At 42.3% G+C, this 23,749-nt stretch overlaps 1 protein-coding gene and 1 non-coding gene across 3 annotated transcripts in view; one reads left to right on the top strand and one right to left on the bottom strand.

The window, feature by feature from the left end:
- Positions 1-23,749, top strand: part of LOC124606923 (protein FAM234A) — a 127,898-nt gene that overhangs the window by 65,625 nt on the left and 38,524 nt on the right. The gene's annotated exons all lie outside the window — the stretch shown is intronic.
- Positions 15,105-15,177, bottom strand: Trnat-agu. Its single transcript has one exon. It is a non-coding gene; the product is annotated as a tRNA-Thr (tRNA).

Raw genomic sequence — 23,749 nt, 5'->3', positions numbered from 1 at the left:
AATTTTCGAACTTATTGGGACATATATTCTCATGTTCTGTCCCTGCTGATAAATGCCACCAATCATCTGCATATGAGTACTTTTAGTTTCAGTAATAAACTGTAATGGTAGGGTGGAGCTTTTGGGTTTATCACCTAGATCATGAAGATGAAATTGTCTCCAGTTTCCTTTAAAAATTAAAATGTTGTTTCAGTTGTGAGCAGAATGCTAAAGATATGAATGTCTGTTCAGGCATAATATATGGGGCAGTCAAATGAAAATGTGACAGATTACATAACAAGCATGGTGTGGACGTTGGTAATGCAGGTAGGTGTGTTTATCAAAGTGCCCTCTATTGGGAATCAGGACGGATTAACACAAACTTTCACCACTGTGCCATTTGTCTGTTAGGTGTACACAACATGAGAACATGGGCTCAGTGAGTCGTTTGTGTGTGACTTCTCTATGGAGGCCGAGAAAGAGGAACAGGGAGGTGAAGTGTGATTTTTGACTGCAGAAGGAGTGTCAGGAAGTGAAATTCATGCATAAAAGTCTGCTGTGTATGGCAAAACAGTATGTCACATGGACGTGTATTTGAATGGAAAAAACGATTTTGAGGTGGTCAGGTGTCACTGAAGATAGCAAGGTGGCCAGAACAGGCTCATTGTGTTGTTGCCCCTTCTGTCAGTGCTGCAGTGGATGCTGGTGTCAGAAATGACTGATGGCAGACAGTATAAGACTTTCAGCTCATTTTAGGTATCAGTCACAGTACCATTCACATCATTGTGATAGATGAAGTTCTGGAAAATCTGTGCACAGTTTGTTCCCGATTGATATCACTGCGACTCATGGAATCATACCATGATAAAGAATATCATTTCCTGTCCCATACTGTCAAGGGAGATGAAATATGGTATGATCATTTTGAGCTGGAAGCAGGCATCAGAGCCAACAGTGAAGCACGTGGGTTCACTCCCACCAAAATAATTTGGAAGCTGTGCAATCCAGCTGCAGGAATGTCATGATAACCATTTTCTTTCACGGCATGGGTCCACTGCTCGTTGACTTTCTGGACCATTGCACCACAGTTAACACACAGCAGTGTGCCATCAAGTTCGAACATCCAGGAATCATTGACGGATGGCATCATTCTGTTTCAAGCAAATTCCTGCCCACATGTTGCCAAGGTTGTTTCAACTATGCTGCAGAAGTTTGGCTGTGAAGCCGTTACACATCATCAAAGCAGGAATTGTCGTAGGATTTCTTTACTGATTGTTGACCTGCCTGCTAATGGCTATTTCACAGAAGAAGTAAAAATATTGTCTCCAGCGAGATTAGAACCAAAAATTAACACAGCCTTTAACTTGAAGAGTAAACACTTTACCAGTAAGCTAGCATGCAGCTGCATCAGATGATGGCTAAGATGGAGAGTTATTCGCAACATAAATTGTGATGTATGCTGCAGTTTCTGTTGGAACAAGCTTCCTGGACTCAAAAACAGACATTTGCTACTTCTGTGTCATCCCAAAAATGAGAAGAATACAGAATATTTAATTTAAATGGCAAGATAATATTAAGCGAATTTACTGGGATAATTCTGATTAAATCTATGAAGGAAATTGATGGACATACAGTTCCAAAACATTATTCTACAATGTTGCCAATTCTCTATTAAACTAACAACATGCAGAATATTTTTGGTCTGCTGATATGTTTCTTGAGCTGGCTGACACTGGAGAAAATGGCCCTGTAAATACACAGTGTTGCCAGCTACCACTGCATTGACAGGGTGTAGTACTACCTAACTTAGGCCAATGAGTTTTATTCGCCTTTCTGTAACTGATTCAGGTCTAAAGCACAGTTACAAATAATATCCAGATGCACTGATGGCAACTTGAACATCATAAATGAGGAGCAGGGAAAATTATTTTGGCGGTTCTGTTCTTCAGTATATCTTGCAGGTACCTTTGTTCTTCTACCTTAAATGAATTCCAAACTAAAAAACTCGTTCATCAGAAGGGATTCACTTTTTTACCATCAACGGATACTGTTAACTTTATGAGTAAATAACATTCATTTTAATATTATATAATTTAAAGTATTCTTCCTTAGGAACACTTGCATTGGCACTATCTCTCATACATCATAACATAAATGAATAGACAACATAGCACTGTTTGTAGATGCTCGTGTTTTGTAATAAAATTTCATAGGCTGCAAATAAAATATAGTTTCAAATCACAAAAGCAAACCATGCAAGAAAATCTTTCGCAATGACCAAAAAATAGAATTCAGAAGACACCAAGATGATTAATCAAGTGAATCGTTGTAGTGCAAGTTCGATTCCAGCTTCTAATAACATGAAAGAAGAAGCAGTTGTAATGAAAATGTGAAACAAGGAACAAACAGTGCCAATAGTAATGTGTCGAATATGTCATTCTTAAGCAGAACTGTCATTCATTCGAAGCCGTCCAATCACATTAATGTAACTACCACCTACATTCAGCATCAACAGGCAATAACCATATGCAGCAGTAGCAGTAGAGGGTATATAAAGTGTGGTAGGGAATGTGGAAAACAGTGCAGTCATTGTTGTAATGCAGAAAGGGAGTGATTTATCTGATGATGTCCAAAAGGGCACGATCATTGGCTTTTGGATCAAGGGTGGAAGCATTTCTGAAATGGCTAAGCTTTAAAATAGTCCATGTGCTGCCGTTGTTAAAGTATGTGATTCATGGTAAAATGGTGCTGTCCAAAAGGGACACCAAGGCAATTGTGGTGCACCACAAGTCACAAATGAAAGAGTTGAAAACAGCAGTTGAGATATATATATAAAATAGAAGGAAACATTCCACGTGGGGAAAAAAAATATATCTAAAAAGAAAGATGATGTGACTTACCAAACGAAAGCGCTGGCACGTCGATAGACACACAAACAAACATAAACATACACACAAAATTCTAGCTTTCGCAACCAACGGTTGCCTCGTCAGGAAAGAGGAAGGAGAGGGAAAGACGAAAGGATTTGGGTTTTAAGGGAGAGGGTAAGGAGTCATTCCAATCACGGGAGCGGAAAGACTTACCTTAGGGGGAAAAAAGGATGGGTATACACTCGCAAAGTTTATACACACACACACACATATCCATCCACACATATACAGACACAAGCAGACATATACAGAGGCAAAGAGTTTGGGCAGAGATGTCAGTCGAGGCGGAAGTGCAGAGGCAAAGATGTTGTTGAATGACAGGTGAGGTATGAGTGGCGGCAACTTGAAATTAGCGGAGATTGAGGCCTTATGGATAACGGGAAGACAGGATATATTGAAGAGCAAGTTCCCATCTCCGGAGTTCGGATAGGTTGGTGTTAGTGGGAAGTATCCAGATAACCCGGACGGTGTAACACTGTGCCAAAATGTGCTGGCCGTGCACCAAGGCATGTTTAGCCACAGGGTGATCCTCATTACCAACAAACACTGTCTGCCTGTGTCCATTCATGCGAATGGACAGTTTGATGCTGGTCATTCCCACATAGAATGCGTCACAGTGTAGGCAGGTCAGTTGGTCGATCACGTGGGTGATTTCACACGTGGCTCTGCCTTTGATCGTGTACAACTTCCGGGTTACAGGACTGGAGTAGGTGGTGGTGGGAGGGTGCATGGGATAGGTTTTGCACCGGGGGCGGTTACAAGGGTAGGAGCCAGAGGGTAGGGAAGGTGGTTTGGGGATTTCATAGGGATGAACTAAGAGGTTACGAAGGTTAGGTGGACGGCGGAAAGACACTCTTGGTGGAGTGGGGAGGATTTCATGAAGGATGGATCTCATTTCAGGAGAGGATTTGAGGAAGTCGTATCGCTGCTGGAGAGCCACATTCAGAGTCTGATCCAGTCCCGGAAAGTATCCTGTCACAAGTGGGGCACTTTTGTGGTTCTTCTGTGGGAGGTTCTGGGTTTGAGAGGATGAGGAAGTGGCTCTGGTTATTTGCTTCTGTACCAGGTCGGGAGGGTAGTTGCGGGATGCAAAAGCTGTTGTCAGGTTGTTGGTGTAATGGTTCAGGGATTCCGGACTGGAGCAGATTCGTTTGCCACGAAGACCTAGGCTGTAGGGAAGGGACCGTTTGATGTGGAATGGGTGGCAGCTGTCATAATGGAGGTACTGTTGCTTGTTGGTGGGTTTGATGTGGACGGACGTGTGAAGCTGGCCATTGGACAGGTGGAGGTCAACATCAAGGAAAGTGGCATGGGATTTGGAGTAGGACCAGGTGAATCTGATGGAACCAAAGGAGTTGAGGTTGGAGAGGAAATTCTGGAGTTCTTCTTCACTGTGAGTCCAGATCATGAAGATGTCATCAATAAATCTGTACCAAACTTTGGGTTGGCAGGCCTGGGTAACCAAGAAGGCTTCCTCTAAGCGACCCATGAATAGGTTGGCGTACGAAGGGGCCATACTGGTACCCAGGGCTGTTCCCTTTAATTGTTGGTATGTCTGGTCTTCAAAAGTGAAGAAGTTGTGGGTCAGGATGAAGCTGGCTAAGGTAATGAGGAAAGAGGTTTTAGGTAGGGTGGCAGGTGATCGGCGTGAAAGGAAGTGCTCCATCGCAGCGAGGCCCTGGTCGTGCGGGATATTTGCGTATAAGGAAGTGGCATCAATGGTTACAAGGATGGTTTCCGGGGGTAACGGATTGGGTAAAGATTCCAGGCGTTTGAGAAAGTGGGTGGTGTCTTTGATGAAGGATGGGAGACTGCATGTAATGGGTTGAAGGTGTTGATCTACGTAGGCAGAGATACATTCTGTGGGGGCTTGGTAATCAGCTACAATGGGGTGGCCGGGATGATTGGGTTTGTGAATTTTAGGAAGAAGCTAGAAGGTAGGTGTGTCGGTGGGGTCAGGAGGTTGATGGAGTCAGGTGAAAGGTTTTGTAGGGGGCCTAAGGTTCTGAGGATTCCTTGCAGCTCCGCCTGGACATCAGGAATGGGATTACCTTGGCAAACTTTGTATGTGGTGTTGTCTGAAAGCTGACGCAGTCCCTCAGCCACATACTCCCGACGATCAAGTACCACGGTCGTGCAACCCTTGTCCGCCGGAAGAATGACGATGGACCGGTCAGCCTTCAGATCACGGATAGCCTGGGCTTCAGCAGTGGTGATGTTGGGAGTAGTATACCCGTCCTTTTTTCCCCCTAAGGTGTGTGTGTGTGTGTGTGTGTGTGTGTGTGTGTGTGTGTGTGTGTATGTATATATATATAAACACACAGATGTGTGACTTACCGAACGAAAGTGCTGGCAGGTCGATAGACACACAAACATACACATGAAGTTCAAGCTTTTGCAACAAACTGTTGCCTCATCAGGAAAGAGGGAAGGAGAGGGAAAGATGAAAGGATGTGGGTTTTAAGGGAGAGGGTAAGGAGTCATTCCAATCCCGGGAGCAGAAAGACTTACCTTAGGGGGAAAGAAGGGGTATACACTCACACACACACACATATCCATCTGCCAGACACAAGCAGACATTTGTAAAGGCAAAAAGTTTGGGCAGAGATGTCAGTCGAGGCGGAAGTACAGAGGCAAAGACGTTGTTGAAAGACAGGTGAGGTATGAGCGGCGGCAAATTGAAATTAGCGGAGATTGAGGCCTGGCGGGTAACGAGAAGGGCCTGTAGGAGGATGCTCTGAACAGCCGGTGTGGATGTGGGAGAGGAAGGATTGAGGACTTTTAATAAGGATAAGAGTTGACGGGTGTGTTCATTGGCTGAGTTGATGTGTAGGTGAAGGATTAGGTGGGTGAGGGCAATGGATTGTTCAGTTTGTTCAGTTTGGATCTGGTATAGGGACTGACGGAAAGAAGGATTACAGCCAGGGACGGGAACTTTAAGTGTGAGGCCTTTGGGGGTAATGCCAAATGTCAGACAAGCCTGAGAAAATAAAATAAGGGAGTGTAATCTGGCTAGGGCAAAGGCATGTTTGCGGAGGGAATGTAAATAAAACTTAATGGGGTCGTTGTGGGGATGTTGTGAGGGTGACATGGTATTAGAAGGTGGAAAGTGTAACATGAGGCTGAAATGAAAATGAAAATAAAAATATATGGCGAGAGATAAGGTGAACTAGAAAGCAACTGGAGATCTGGTGTGAAAAAAGGCGAAAAGGTGTTGGTTATAGCTGGGCTATGTTGATCCTGTGGTGAACTTGGGTTGGTAGACAACGATGTGCACAAAGGTTATGTGGTTGTGTTGCCGCCAAAACACGTTAAAGGGTGGACCAATTCGGGAAAATTTCGAAAAAAACTGCGTGTAAATGTATTAAAAGGAGTGGTTTTGTGGTGACATATTGTGAAAATGAGGCTAACAATTGTCTGACGAAGAAATAATGACGTTAAAACCTGTGGGAAGCGGCTAAAAAAGATCAGTGATGTGGGAAAAACGGAAAAAAGTGAAAATTATTGGAACCAGCCGAAATGGCTGTTTAATAGCTGAAAGGAACTGTTTGTGAACTGGAAATGGTGGATTTTGTAGCAGCAGTATTGTTGAAAGCGGAAGAAAAAAAATTTTTTGGTTATGGTTTGGAAGTGGGTTACGTATTAATGAGTATATATAGGTGGGATAAAATTGTATGGTAGATTTGGTAAAGAGGAGAAGGTGAATACAAAGTGGAACTACTTGCAAAAACAGAAAGAGAAAATAAGATGACAGGAAATATTTCGAAATGCAACAGTGACAATAACAAACGTAATTGTTGGGTTCAAATTAATGATATGAATATAATAGAGGGAAACATTCCACGTGGGAAAAATAAAGGGTGATTCAAAAAGAATACCACAACTTTAAAAATGTGTATTTAATGAAAGAAACTTAATATAACCTTCTGTTATACATCATTACAAAGAGTATTTAAAAAGGTTTTTTTTCACTCAAAAACAAGTTCAGAGATGGCCCCCTCCAGACACTCGAGCAATATCAACCCGATACTCCAACTCGTTCCACACTCTCTGTAGCATATCAGGCGTAACAGTTTGGATAGCTGCTGTTATTTCTCGTTTCAAATCATCAATGGTGGCTGGGAGAGGTGGCCGAAACACCATATCCTTAACATACCCCCATAAGAAAAAATCGCAGGGGGTAAGATCAGGGCTTCTTGGAGGCCGTCCAGAACTTCTCCCTTTGCACAAACACCCATTCTCTGTAAACTGTTTATACCAACATTTAATACACCACCTATCAGGAGGTTTAACATCATACTTCGTTCGAAATGCACGCTGAACAACTGTCGTCGATTCACTTCTGCCGTACTCAATAACACAAAAAGCTTTCTGTTGAGTGGTCGCCATCTTAGCATCAAGCGAACAAATGTACAACTAAATGAAACTTTATAGCTCCCTTAATTCGCCGACAGATAGTGCTTAGCTCTGCCTTTTGTCGTTGCAGAGTTTTAAATTCCTAAAGTTGTGGTATTCTTTTTGAATCACCCTGTATATCTAAAAACACAGATGATGTGACTTACCGAACGAAAGTGCTGGCAGGTCGATAGACACACAAACAAACACAAACATACACATAAAATTCAAGCTTTTGCAACAAACTGTTGCCTCATCAGGAAAGAGGGAAGGAGAGGGAAAGACGAAAGGATGTGGGTTTTAAGGGAGAGGGTAAGGAGTCATTCCAATCCCGGGAGCAGAAAGACTTACCTTAGATATATTTTTCCCACGTGGAATGTTTCCCTCTATTATATATGATAGAGGGAAACATTCCACATGGGAAAAATATATCTAAAAACAAAGATGATGAGACTTACCAAACAAAAGCGCTGGCAGGTCCATAGACACACAATCAAACACAAACATACATTGTTCATTGAACGCACCCATCAACTCCTATCCTTAATAAAAGTCCTCAATCTTTCCTCTCCCACATCCACACCGGCTGTTCAGAGCATCCTCCTACAGGCCAACCGCAAATTAGAACAGCATGCCACCCTCCACCTTAAAAAACTATCCAATCTCCTGGTATCCCACCTCCGGAAAGGCAACTCACTCACCCTTGACAACCTTTCCAGCAAACCTCAACCTCCTCTCATTGCCCACAGACCCAGTCTCTCCCATCTACTCAATCTCCCACTTCCAGCTCCACTCCCTCCAAAACCTCAAAATTCCAATCAACACAATCTGGAACCACAACACCCTAATTCAGTATTTAACCTTTCCTCCAAACCTCTCTCCCAATCCGAAACCTCTGTTCTATCCAAAGGCCTCACCTTCAGTCCCACTCCCAGATTCAACCAAACAGCCCTCGTCAAAGATTTATTATCCTACACTCGTACTCTCTGCTGGAAATATCACTTTGCCACGAAGAAAAATGATCCTAATCCTACTCCTAATGGTCCATCTCCCCAAGACACTATCCAAATTGAACCCTGCCTGGAACAGTTCCGTCCTCCCGTCACAGCGGGACCCACGTCCTCTTCCTCAAAATCACCCTCTCCAAACCTTCCAGGAATTTCTGACTTCCAGCCTTGCCTCTCAATCCTTCTTAAAAAACCTTAATCCTACTCCCAACATCACCATTGCTGAAGCCCAGGCTATCCGTGATCTGAAGGCTGACCGATCCATCGTCATTCTTCCGGCGGACAAGGGTTCCACGACCGTGGTACTTGATCGTCGGGAGTATGTGGCTGAGGGACTGCGTCAGCTTTCAGACAACACCACATACAAGGTTTGCCAAGGTAATCCCATTCCTGATGTCCAGGCGGAGCTTCAGGGAATCCTCAGAACCTTAGGCCCCCTACAAAACCTTTCACCTGACTCCATCAACCTCCTGACCCCACTGACACCCCGCACCCTTACATTCTACCTTCTTCCTAAAATTCACAAACCCAATCATCCAGGGCGTCCCATTGTAGCTGGTTACCAAGCCCCCACAGAACGTATTTCTGCCTACGTAGATCAACACCTTCAACCCATTACATGCAGTCTCCCATCCTTCATCAAAGACACCACCCTCTTTCTCGAACGCCTGGAATCCTTACCCAGTCTGTTACCCCCGGAAACCATCCTTGTAACCATTGATGCCACTTCTTTATACACAAATATTCCGCACGTCCAGGGCCTTTCTGCGATGGAGCACTTCCTTTCACGCCGATCATCTGCCACCCTACCTAAAACCTCTTTCCTCATTACCTTAGCCAGCTTCATCCTGACCCACAACTTCTTCACTTTTGAAGGCCAGACGTACCAACAATTAAAGGGAACAGCCATGGGTACCAGGATGGCCCCCTCGTACGCCAACCTATTCATGGGCCGCTTAGAGGAAGCCTTCTTGGTTACCCAGGCCTGCCAACCCAAAGTTTGGTACAGATTTATTGATGACATCTTCATGATCTGGACTCATAGTGAAGAAGAACTCCAGAATTTCCTCTCCAACCTCAACTCCTTTGGTTCCATCAGATTCACCTGGTCCTACTCCAAATCCCATGCCACTTTCCTTGACGTTGACCTCCATCTGTCCAATGGCCAGCTTCACACGTCCGTCCACATCAAACCCACCAACAAGCAACAGTACCTCCATTATGACAGCTGCCACCCATTCCACATCAAACGGTCCCTTCCCTACAGCCTAGGTCTTCGTGGCAAACGAATCTGCTCCAGTCCAGAATCCCTGAACCATTACACCAACAACCTGAAAACAGCTTTTGCGTCCCGCAACTACCCTCCCGACCTGGTACAGAAGCAAATAACCAGAGCCACTTCCTCATCCCCTCAAACCCAGAACCTCCCACAGAAGAACCCCAAAAGTTCCCCACTTGTGACAGGATACTTTCCGGGACTGGATCAGACTCTGAATGTGGCTCTCCAGCAGGGATACGACTTCCTCAAATCCTGCCCTGAAATGAGATCCATCCTTCATGAAATCCTCCCCACTACACCAAGAGTGTCTTTCCGCCGTCCATCTAACCTTCGTAACCTCTTAGTTCATCCCTATGAAATACCCAAACCACCTTCCCTACCCTCTGGCTCCTACCCTTGTAACCGCCCCCGGTGTAAAACTTGTCCCATGCACCCTCCCACCACCACCTACTCCAGTCCTGTAACCCGGAAGGTGTACACGATCAAAGGCAGAGCCATGTGTGAAAGCACCCACGTGATTTACCAACTAACCTGCCTACACTGTGAAGCTTTCTATGTGGGAATGACCAGCAACAAACTGTCCATTCGCACGAATGGACACAGGCAGACAGTGTTTGTTGGTAATGAGGATCACCCTGTGGCTAAACATGCCTTGGTGCACGGCCAGCACATCTTGGCACAGTGTTACACCGTCCGGGTTATCTGGATACTTCCCATTAACACCATCCTGTCAGAACTCCGGAGATGGGAACTTGCCCTTCAGTATATCCTCTCTTCTCGTTATCCGCCAGGCCTCAACCTCTGCTAATTTCAAGTTGCTGCCGCTCATACCTCACCTGTCATTCAACAACATCTTTGCCTCTTTACTTCCGCCTCGACTGACATCTCTGCCCAAACTCTTTGCCTTTACAAATGTCTGCTTGTGTCTGTGTGTGTGCGGATGGATATGTGTGTGTGTGCGAGAGTATACCCGTCCTTTTTTCCCCCTAAGGTAAGTCTTTCCGCTCCCGGGATTGGAATGACTCCTTACCCTCTCCCTTAAAACCCACATCCTTTCGTCTTTCCCTCTCCTTCCCTCTTTCCTGACGAAGCAACCGTTGGTTGCGAAAGCTAGAATTTTGTGTGTATGTTTGTGTGTCTATCGACCTGCCAGCGCTTTTGTTTCGTAAGTCTCATCATCTTATATATAAATCTCCCTGGAGAATACATTGGTTCTCTTCAAGTAAAAAAAGTCAAAATTGAAATACTAGAATTTATATGTTTTTACTGAGAAGTCTTATAAGATGTGTGATGATAAAATTTATTTTTAATAAGACTTGAAATGCTTATCTTTTTCTCAACACATCATTGTATTTCTCAATTTCACAAAAAATCTAGATGTCACGGATGTTACACACTTAACTGGAAGAAAAAAAGAAAAGACAAGAAAAGGATTGGACCTGAACAGAGAGCACAAAAATTTGAAACTGTACTCTTAGCCACTAACAACTGATTGAGTTGGCCTAATGCAACACAGGCTAAGCGATGAAATAATGTCAAAATTTGACTGTCGTTTTCTCAAAAACTATTGAGCTAAGACAAAAGGATTGTTCCTTCATTTTCACCCTTCTTTCACCAGTGAAGTCTTGACTGTATCAGAGAGTGACTAATCTCAGATTCCTCTAGAACATATAGTTTTGAGAGACTGCTGATTCTATTCATTCTGTACCTCCACACAAGAAACATGGTTCTGCTAATTCTTATGGGTCCCAATTGTTTCTCAAGAGAAACTAATGCATTATCAAAATTAACCACCATGACTTGGGTCCCTCATAACTTGTATGAACTAGGCCTATTAAAGTTAACAGACAGTTAGGCCTTTTAAAGTTAACAGACAGTAAAACTGTACAGGCCAACATAACAGCGAGGTGAGCAGTCTCAAAAATTCTGTCACTGACTAGATCTATATGATGACTGTGGCTGAACACCACATTATCATTCTTACTGCTCACTTATTTGGAATCATTATTTGCTTTCTAAGTGATAAGTTACCCAGAAAATTATTCCACAGTATGTAACTGAGTGTAAATATGCAAAATATGTCATCAGGTTGATTCACATATTTCCAAGACTAGCAATTATACGAAGAGCAAAAGTAGCTGGACTTCATTGTCTGAGAAGCTCGGTAAGGGGGCCTATGCTTCTTTCAGTTCAAATTTTCATCAATATGTGCACCTAAAAATTTGGAGCATTCTACTCTATTACTGACTCCTCTTCATGTGCTACATAATTCTTTGTAAAACATCATCTTCAGTTTTTTTTCTGTTTCTTTCTCTCAATGGGATTTATTATAACAGTAGTATGTTCTGCAAAAAGTACCAATTCCGCTTGTTAAATGTTAATTGGAAGGTCATTCACATGTGTAAGGAATGAGTGGACCCAAAACTGAACCCTTTGAGACTCCTTTTGTGATTTCTCCCAAGTCACTCAAATTTTCTACCTTTTCCCCATTGCTTGACTTATTCAGTACAACGTTTTGTAACTTGTTTGATAAGTGTGATTTAGACCAGTTGTATGTGGAAAGCCATCAGTTCTATAAAACTTAAGTTTTTCTAAGAGTGTAACTTGATCTACACAATTGAACACCTTGGAAAGATCACAAAAACACCATGTAGTAGCCAGCCGGAGTGGCCGAGCAGCTCTAGGCGCTGCAGTCTGGAACCGCGCGACCGCTACGGTCGCAGGTTCGAATCCTGCCTCGGGCATGGATGTGTGTGGTGTCCTTAGGTTAGTTAGGTTTAAGTAGTCCTAAGTTCTGGGGGACTGATGACCTCAGAAGTTAAGTCCCATAGTGCCTAGAGCCATTTGAACCATCTAGTGAGATTTTAGTATTTATGCTTGTAATATTTTATGGATGAATGTGTAAATAGCATTCTCAGTTGAGTAAGCAATCTAGAATCCACACAGTGATGTGCTAAAGAAATTCTTTGTGCTTAAATGTGATGCTACTGTTGAGTACTTTTTTTTTAACAAGATGTCTGAAAGGAAACTGGACAGTAATTATTTATGTCTTTCTTGTCATGGCATTTCTTATATTGTACTTTAACAATTGCATATTTTAATCTGTCTGGAAAAATTTCCTGTGCCAGTCATGCATTACATGCATTACTTAGGATATTACTTTTTACGTTAGAGCGACTTCTCAGAATTCTGTTTGAGATTCAGTCAACAGCATATGAGCCTTTATTTTTTTAGAATTGTTTTAATTTCAGTGAAGGCACTTGGTCTTGCTTCTAGCTGCTTAAAATTTTGTGGAATGATGCTTTTAATATATCTTCTTGCTTCTTCAATGAACCATTTAATCCTATTTTTGCTGCCACATTTAGAAAGTTGTTGTTAAAAAGCACTCACAACTTGTGAATTGTCAGTCACACGTTGCTGCTTTGTTTAGTTGTTATGAAATCTTTGTCCCTTACTGGCTATTCTGTCTCCCATTTGACTTAAACCCATGTAGTTCCAGTCTTATTATCTGCAATATTTATGTTTATTTATGAGGTTCCTCTCAGAGTATGCTCCACATTTAGCAATTATATACAACCACTCGCTCACAGAAAGATCCATACCTAAAGACTGGAAAATTGCTCAAGTCACACCAATACCCAAAAAGGGAAGTAGGAGTAATCCACTGAATTATAGGCCTATGTCACGAACGTCGGTTTGCAGTAGGGTTGTGGAACATATACTGTATTCAAACATTATGAAGTACCTGAAATTGATTCCATATTTTTAGATTTTCAGAAGGCTTTCGACACGGTTCCTCACAAGCGTCTTCTAACCAAACTGCGTGCCTACAGGGGGGTATCGCCTCAGTTGTGCAACTGGATTCGTGATTTCCTGTCAGAAAGGTCACAGTTCGTAGTAATAGACGGAAAGTCATCGAGTAAAACAGAAGTAATATTCAGCGTTCTCCAAGGCAGTGTTATAGGCCCTCTATTGTCCTGATCTATATTAATGATGTAGGAGACAATCTGAGTAGCCATCTTAGATTGTTTGCAGATAATGCTGTCATTTACCATCTTGTAATGTCTTGTAAAGTCATCAGATGATCAAAACTACTTGCAAAATGATTTAGATAAGATATCTGTATGGTGCGAAAAGTGGCAATTGACCCTGAATTAGGGAAAGTGTGAAGTTATTCATATGAGTACTAAAAGAAATCAGCTAGATTTCAATTACATGATAAGTCAGACAAGTCTGAGGGCTGTAAATTCAGCTAAATACTTAGGGATTACAATTACAAGTAACCTAAATTGGAACGATCACACAGATAATATTGTGGGTAGAGCAAACCAAAGACTGCAATTCATTGGCAGAACACTTAGTAGGTGCAACAGGTCTACTAAAGAGACTGCTTATACCACACTTGTCCTCCCTACTCTGCAGTATTGCTGTGCGATGTGGGATCCGCATCAGGTGGGACTGACGGATGACATCAAAAAAGCACAAAGAAGGGCAGCTCGTTTTGTATTATCGCAAAATAGGGGGAGATAGTGTCACAGACATGATACGTGAATTGGAGTTGCAATCATTAAAACAAAGGCGTTTTTTGTTGCGACGGTATCTTCTCATGAATTTCAATCACCAGTTTTCTCCTCCGATTGCAAAAACATTCTGTTGGAACCCACCTACATAGGGAGAAATGATCATCACAATAAAATAAGAGAAATCGGGGCTCGCACAGGAAAATTTAAGTGCTCATTTTTCCCGCGTGCTGTTCGAGAGTGGAACGGTAGAGAGACAGCTTGAAGGTAGTTCATTGAACCCTCTGCGAGGCACTTTATTGTGAATACCAGAGTAACCGCATAGATGTAGATGTATCAGGGCATGCATACTTCTGGATATTTTAATGAATTTCCTTAAAATACTACAGTATTTTTTGTAGCATGCAAGTAAAGCTAGAGCTTGATGTATTCTGCCCTGTATGTAAATTTTGTTCTTCCTCTTACATGAGATTTTAGTTCCCTTAGTTATCCATGGCTTTCTTGTCTTCTTTTTAAATGGGTTTTCTGATAAATGTTTAGCAAAGCTGCTTTCAAATATTGATTCAAAATCACTGTGGAATAAACTGAATATGATATGAGCATATCTTTCTGTACGTACCTCATCTCATGCCATGTCGTTTAACTTACCCGTAAAACACTGTATCCTGTTCTCCTTAATAAGCCTCACTGCTTTGTATGAACCTGCTTGAGAGCTTTAAGATGTTATATTGTGTCTGTTAATTGTGGATAATGGTCAGCCATTAACAACTGAGTAGGCATTGATTGTTTCATCCTGAATACTGACTATAAGTACGTTAACCATAAGCCCAGTCAGGCTTATCAATTATTTGAATGCACAGTGTCTGTTCTTTCGAAAGATCAGATGCAATGCAGATCCAGCAACTGTGAAATACTATATGTAAATTGGAGAGAGATCACTGCTATTAGCCACAGCGGGACTTTAAATGGAATCAGCAGTGATGAACGAAAATGTGTATCAGACTGGGATTTGAACCCGGGATCTCCTGCTTACTAGGCAGGTGTGGTAACCACTGCACCATCCGGTACACAGCATTATCACAACTGCATGGACTATCTCAGTACAAGTCACGACCGATCCACACTCCCACCGAGTGCCACCTATCCGCAGTCCCTGTCTATTATACACCTAGCCATCCTGATCATGTGACTCCTGCCATGGGTATATCTGTAAGGTGATGTGTTCAGTACCCTGATTATGAACATAGCTGAATTGACACTGCACAACACATTCTGAATGTGACCCGTGAGCCACTCCAGTCTGTTGTGGAACATTTTGTTTCTCTATTTCAACTCAGGCAAGGAAACAGTGGAGAGCATATTGAACATGTCTCGTGCTAGTCTCACAACAATTAGAAACTGATTACATTTTTTATGCAGTTTTTGGCTCCAGGACAACTAAAAACTGATGTCACTCTACTCTTTTTGTGGATTTTGGCCCAAGGCCAATTAAAAACTGATGCCATTCTGCTCTTTATGTGGTTTTTGGCCCAAGGCCAATTAAAAAAAAGTCATTTTGCTTTTTATGTTGTTTCTGTACTCAGGACTGTTAAAAACCAATTTTTCCAATTCAGTATGGTACAACCTTCTCATGGTGGATACTCTTACCTAACTAACAGTGCCATAAATGTTGACTGCTGAACTTGGCCTGTCATGCAGATTATACAGTACAAACGGTGTAATTTTAAACTTCATCATATCGTAATTCATCTGTCATTTGTAGCTGATCCCATTTACATTAAGATGATTACAGCATCAGACAGTGGTAAAATTTCATTAAATTGTTTTCTTCCATGATGTTTCCGCCTGGATCAATAATAAGCTGTACAAACTTGATGTCATTTTGAGCAGCATTACTCTTTCTGCAGTGTTTTGAAACATTAATTATGGACACCCTGTAAAACAAGGGTAACACTTCCAGCTATGGAATGTGATGTAGAGCAAATTTTTGGAACAGTAACTAATGACAGAAGCATTTCTAACTTCCCTTCTCATTATTGCCAGTCTGAGATAATTCTACTATTACTTAGCAGACCTCATTAACTTCCAGTGTGATCTGCCGTGTGTTCAGTTTACTCATACCTTAAGAAGAAATAAGAGTAAACATTTGTTCTACTCACCTTGTATTGTTTGCCCATCAGTCTTCATTCTCATTATTGGTGCAGTTGTCTAATAAGAGATTCCTGTTTGCAAGAAAGGAATTTCTTGACATTCAGGGTCATTTCATGCACAGTTTTAAATGAATTCATCACAGGCCTTTAGATAAATTATTCCATATTTTATTCATTCTTTTGTATTTTTTCATATCATAATTAAGTTTACATGCAGTACTTTTTCAACATACCCATACAGTGCAGAATCTTAACTAACAGCTGATGTCACACACGGCTTTACAGCAAAGAAGATACATCAAAGAGGCTCCACTCCAAACGCTATTGACAGTCTATCCAAATATCATTAATTTTCTGTATGCCATGTGCAATTAAAATTTACAGCATCATTAGTGTAACCCATGTATTTTAAGTTGTAGATTTTTCATACACGTAGTTAAGGTTTTTGTGGTGTCCATTTTTAACATTTTATCTCTGATTTTAGTAGTCTCAATATCAAAATTTTAATGAACTGAAAAAATTTCAGTTACATCATGGAATTTTCTGATATCTTTCACAAATGTTTCAATAATGTTAGTTACAAATGTGTTATAATTTTAAAAAATCCAAAGTACAAAATATATAAAGAAATGACAGATGAGAAACTGAAGATATTCCAGAAGACTGTAAAGTGGCTCTTATCCATCCTCTGCACAAGAAAGGTGATAAGCATTATATAAATCACTATAGAGAGTGGGTTATAAAATATTTTCAACAATATTACTCAACAAGGTGGAAACAACACTTGACTGCCATATGGGAGAATATCAGAGTGGATTTTGAAAAGCAGATCTTGCAGAGAAGAGATTTTTGACCAACAGTCCATAATATGTCCCAGACTTACAAACTCCATAGACACAGTTTTAGCATTTATAGATTTTAAAAAGGAATTTGATTAAGTTGATGGGGAAATATATATGAAGTGATTTGAGAATTAGGCATTAAATCTAAACTACCCAACTGCAGATACCAAATAAAAGTAAAGTTCCGGGATGAAATACACTCCTGGAAATGGAAAAAAGAACACATTGACACCGGTGTGTCAGACCCACCATACTTGCTCCGGACACTGCGAGAGGGCTGTACAAGCAATGATCACACGCACGGCGCAGCGGACACACCAGGAACCGCGGTGTTGGCCGTCGAATGGCGCTAGTTGCGCAGCATTTGTGCACCGCCGCCGTCAGTGTCAGCCAGTTTGCCGTGGCATATGGAGCTCCATCGCAGTTTTTAACACTGGTAGCATGCCGCGACACCGTGGACGTGAACCGTATGTGCAGTTGACGGACTTTGAGCGAGGGCGTATAGTGGGCATGCGGGAGGCCGGGTGGACGTACCACCGAATTGCTCAACACGTGGGGCGTGAGGTCTCCACAGTACATCGATGTTGTCGCCAGTGGTCGGCAGAAGGTGCACGTGCCCGTCGACTTGGGACCGGACCGCAGCGACGCACGGATGCACGCCAAGACCGTAGGATCCTACGCAGTGCCGTAGGGGACCGCACCGCCACTTCCCAGCAAATTAGGGACACTGTTGCTCCTGGGGTATCGGCGAGGACCATTCGCAACCGTCACCATGAAGCTGGGCTACGGTCCCGCACACCGTTAGGCCGTCTTCCGCTCACGCCCCAACATCGTGCAGCCCGCCTCCAGTGGTGTCGCGACAGGCGTGAATGGAGGGACGAATGGAGACGTGTCGTCTTCAGCGATGAGAGTCGCTTCTGCCTTGGTGCCAATGATGGTCGTATGCGTGTTTGGCGCCGTGCAGGTGAGCGCCACAATCAGGACTGCATACGACCGAGGCACACAGGGCCAACACCCGGCATCATGGTGTGGGGAGCGATCTCCTACACTGGCCGTACACCACTGGTGATCGTCGAGGGGACACTGAATAGTGCACGGTACATCCAAACCGTCATCGAACCCATCGTTCTACCATTCCTAGACCGGCAAGGGAACTTGCTGTTCCAACAGGACAATGCACGTCCGCATGTATCCCGTGCCACCCAACGTGCTCTAGAAGGTGTAAGTCAACTACCCTGGCCAGCAAGATCTCCGGATCTGTCCCCCATTGAGCATGTTTGTGACTGGATGAAGCGTCGTCTCACGCGGTCTGCACGTCCAGCACGAACGCTGGTCCAACTGAGGCGCCAGGTGGAAATGGCATGGCAAGCCGTTCCACAGGACTACATCCAGCATCTCTACGATCGTCTCCATGGGAGAATAGCAGCCTGCATTGCTGCGAAAGGTGGATATACACTGTACTAGTGCCGACATTGTGCATGCTCTGTTGCCTGTGTCTATGTGCCTGTGGTTCTGTCAGTGTGATCATGTGATGTATCTGACCCCAGGAATGTGTCAATAAAGTTTCCCCTTCCTGGGACAATGAATTCACGGTGTTCTTATTTCAATTTCCAGGAGTGTATATAAGGCATTCAAAATAAAAACAGATGATTTCTTCAATTGTGTCCAAGAGAAATAGTAAGTGAATGGAAATAAAAACTAAAAGAACTGTAGTGATTCGAGAATTTCCATGTAAATTTTGGAACCACTTGACCTTCTGCCACCTCGAACATGCGATGTTTCAAAGACAGACGGCCACGGTGGCCGAGCGGTTCTAGGCGCTTCATTCCAGAACCACGCAACTGCTTTGGTTGCAGGTTCGAATCCTGCCTCGGGCATGGATGTGTGTGATGTCATTAGGTTAGTTAGGTTTAAGTAGTTCTAAGTTCTAGGGGACTGATGACCGTAGATGTTAAGTCCCATAGTGCTCAGACCATTTTTTTTTAAAGATAAGTGTGCGTGTGTGTGTGTGTGTGTGTGTGTGTGTGTGTGTGTGTGTGTGAGAGAGAGAGAGAGAGAGAGAGAGAGAGAGAGAGCCTATTTACTGCGCAACACATGTCTGTGTTTGGGGATGGACGTTTATCATGGGAAGACAAGAGTTGCGTCAGATGAGCGACATCAACAAGTGTTTGCCGCTAACACAATAAAACCTATATGGAGGATGCAAGGAATAACTACGTATTATTCCTTGGTGGTCGAATAACTGTAATTGTTATAGACAATTGAAACATGATGTGTCTCGAGACTCTTGCTTAATCTTGGTGTTAGACTTGCTAGATGCGAGATCTGTTTTGGAATTTCTGGTGGTTATTAAACCCACCACATTGTAATTATCGTTAATAGTATCTGATGGTTATCGGCGAAGTTGACTTGGAAGAGTTTGTATGCTTATATGAAACTCATGGAAATAAAAATATACCAGAACTGAACGCAAGGTGTTACGCGAGTACCAAATTATTTCAAGAGAGAGAGAGTGTGTCTTTTTTAGTTCCTCTAACCACCATTATTTCTTCAGAGAAGAAGCCATGTAGATCGACGCAGCCGCATATCCAGAGAAGAGGATTGGCTAAACTTTTCAAGTAAGTCAGCTGTAGTAAGAGAAGTGTGAAGTTTGTAATCAAGTTTTGCACCGCTCCACATTCTAACATCAAAAACTATTAGAACGTGGTGACCGATGTGATAAGGACTCGAAGAAAGAGGAATTTTGTGATAAGGACTCGAAGAAAGAGGAATTTTGAAACGAAATAAAGATAAAAAGATATTGTGAGTTGCTATAGCAACCAATAGTAACAAGGCAGGGAAATTGTTTCGCAGAGTTAGATTCAGCATAAATGGTAAAAAGGGGTGAAAATTAATAAATACCATACAAGAAAAGACACAAGAAAAACCTCAACAGTTTAGACTAAGAAGAGTTACGACGAGATCAATTCGACAACGAAGATCCAGTGCGGAGAGTAAGCAGCCCTCACCCACATCTCGGGGGCGTGGACCCTGTAACCAGGAACTGACGCCAACGGTGCCAGCTGCTGCTCACCGGTGCTGACTACAAATCAATTCAATGGCACCGATGCTGAAACCAACCTTCGACACTGTCGGTGGCCATGCTGTTCACCAGCGCTGATTCCACACTGGCTCACCGACACAGCCTAAAACTCATTGCCGGGTGAGCGAAAGACAGTAATTAATGAGTGTGAAGTTAAGGACACAGTTCAATAATAGACTGTTAGTGTAGTTATTATACTCAGAGGTGAATTTTTTAAATGATAACTCTATCTAAAACTAAGAAAAATATGGATAATGCTCAAAAAACTGGGGAAACATCAGAACCAGCCAAGGCCATGACAGTGAGAAAAGAAATGCCAGCACTAAGTCTTAAATTAGATAGCCAAAGAACAGAGTCAAATGCCCAAATTACTACTTTAAGTCTCAAGTTAGACTCAGTGAATATTCAGTTCAATGCTAAATTAGATGACCAGCAGGCAGATTCAACTGCTATAAGAAAGGAACTAAGTGCTACTTTAAGTGAAAAACTAGAAGCACAGGGTAAGGTTTTAAATGCTAAGTTCAATGCCTTAAATGATAAAGTGGAGAGTTTGCAATTAGGTTTAAAGAATGAATTAAACAATTCCGTGACTATCCACGTCAATCAGATCTTCAACGACTTTAATGAGACACAGAGTAACCAATTTCAGGATTCAGCAAAGAAACTAGAATTTGATATTGAAGACAAATGTAATAACAAAGAACTCAATCTTAATGAAAAATTAAAATCTTGTGAAAATGTACGTAATGTCAAATTTAATTCCGTAAGACAGGAAATGAATACTTTGAAAGAGAGCACAGAAGGAAGTAATGTCGATTATTCAGACAAAAATCACAGGTGTTACTGCACGCATCGTTAGTTCACGCGTAGATGATATAAGACTAAGTTTTAAAGGAAAAATAGCCAACTTTAACATTATAAATGTACGTAGTTTGGCAGAACCATTTGAACTAATTAAAGATCAAGAAATTACTGAGAGCATAATCTACGGAAACATTTTGATGGTTGCTTTTTCCGAACTTAATGATGCTAGCAAGGTTATGGATGACTTGAATGAAGAATTCAAACTTGTCCATGACAAAACAGAAAACAGAATAACTTTACGTGATGTTGTGTTACCTTGTAAAGTGGTGATTGTTTTGCCGTAGGGAGACTTTCACACAAAATTTAACAAGAAGTACTGGTTTGCACTTGATCAAGTGAAGTTAATATGGGATCCGGGCGGAGTCACCTTTATCCCCCAGGGACGTTAATGTTCCGTGTTAACGGGCAGAGTGACGACTATCAGATCCCTAGTTGTTTTTGGTGTTTCTTCTGTACTATTTTTCCTGCACCAAATTCCTTCAAATCTTAAACTATATTGTAATCTATTCTTGATTTCTTAAACTATCCTATAATGTTAGTACCTAGGAAGCTAAATAAGACTAAAAGTCTATTAAGAGAATCATGGATAAACAGTGATCTCTAAACATGAAATGCAACAAATAGTATATAGTATTAGTGGAAAAGATAATATGATGGTACTATTCAGACAGAGTGATACCTAGACGACATGAACTGAACATAATATTTTAAGTGTATAAAAATATAGTATAATTATAATAGAAGGAAACATTCCACGTGGGAAAAATTATATATAAAAACAAAGATGAGGTGACTTACCGAACGAAAGTGCTGGCTGGTCGATAGACACACAAACAAACACAAACATACACACAAAATTCAAGCTTTCGCAACAAACTGTTGCCTCATCAGGAAAGAGGGAAGGAGAGGGGAAGACGAAAGGAAGTGGGTTTTAAGGGAGAGGGTAAGGAGTCATTCCAATCCCGGCAGCGGAAAGACTTACCTTTGGCGGAAAAAAGGACAGGTATACACTCGCACACACACACATCCATCCACACATACAGACCAATGGTGGATGGATGTGCGTGTGTGCGAGTGTATACCTGTCCTTTTTTCCGCCAAAGGTAAGTCTTTCCGCTCCCGGGATTGGAATGACTCCTTACCCTCTCCCTTAAAACCCACTTCCTTTCGTCTTCCCCTCTCCTTCCCTCTTTCCTGATGAGGCAACAGTTTGTTGCGAAAGCTTGAATTTTGTGTGTATGTTTGTGTTTGTTTGTGTGTCTATCGACCTGCCAGCGCTTTCGTTCGGTAAGTCACCTCATCTGTGTTTTTATATATAAAAATATAGTATAAGCTTAATGACTAAACAACTATTTTATCGTAGTGTATAATTTTCCATTTAGTGTAGAGTATTTTAAACGTTTTATGAAATGTGATGTAGATGGGAGCATTTGTATTGGTTTTGGAAGGGGTGGGTATTATAGATTAAAACATGATTTACACTAACAAATAATACTAAAATGTAGACTTTCACGGCCGGAAATATCATGTCCATTATAATTATCCGGGCTGTTATGCCATGGTCGGTTGATGAATTCTGTGTCAATTCCCAACGTTTCATCTCCGACTGCGGGAGACATCTTCAAGGGGGTCCGTAGCTCGATGGAAGGTCCAAAACACCCACTGCCTCACTACTGACTGCCGCTAAATTCCATGTCTGTGAGATCCCACGCCGCGGCGCGACGTCACGTGTTTTGAAAACGTCAGTGCAATTGGCCGCTGCCCGTCGCCGTCGATCGCCGTTGCCATCACCCAGTAGAGGACGGGTGATACACATCTTCTTTAACACCGGCATCCATATACCATTTCATTTCACGCCCTCCTCCTTTCGGTTGAAATTATTTGGATGTTTAGCGATTTCGATTGCCTCCCCGTAGAGCCTTTCGTAATATCCGCTTGTGGCCTCTAGCACTTGCGTCTCCTCGAAACAAATATTGTGGTTCCCTGGCTGGAAAGCATGCTCCGCAACAGCTGATCGTTCCGTTTCTCCTTTTCTACAATTTCCCTTGTGCTCTTCCAAACGTTTAGAAACAGTACTTTTAGTGGTACCCACATAAACATTTCCACAGCTGCATGGGATCCTATACACTCCGGCTTTTTCCAATGGTTTGCGAGCGTCCTTGGCAGGCTTAAGGTATTCCTGTATCTTCCTGGTGGGCTTGTAAATTACGGTAATATTCCACTTCATCAAGATCCTCCCTATTTTTAACAAACGGCAGGAAAACCTTAGATTTTGCAGTAGCCTGTACATCAGTATGATTTCTGCGTGGCTGCCTCAACGCACGTTTTATTTCGGTGGACGAATATCCTTACATCATTAGTGCATTGTGGAGATGTTCCATCTCAGTGACAAGCAACTCAGGTTCACAAATATTTCTAGCTCTGTCCGCTAACGTCTTGATAACACCTCGCTTCTGTTGTGGGTGGTGGTTCGAATCCCAGTGCAAATAACGGTCCGTGTGTGTGGGTTTGGCGGTATACTGAGTGGTCCAAACTACCATTTTCGTTTCTAAAAACAAGCACATTGAGGAAATGTAATTTGCCATCTACCTCCTCCTCCATTGTAAACTGAATTCTCGAGTTCATACTGTTCAGATGTTCGTGGAAGCGGCTTAGTTCCTGTCTACCATGTCTCCACAGCACAAATGTGTCATCCACGTGG

Source organism: Schistocerca americana, chromosome 3, assembly GCF_021461395.2.
Source record: "Schistocerca americana isolate TAMUIC-IGC-003095 chromosome 3, iqSchAmer2.1, whole genome shotgun sequence".
Classification (NCBI taxonomy): Eukaryota; Metazoa; Arthropoda; class Insecta; order Orthoptera; family Acrididae; genus Schistocerca; species Schistocerca americana.
The sequence above is the reverse complement of the archived record's forward strand: the minus strand, read 5'-3'. Positions and strand labels throughout refer to the sequence as shown.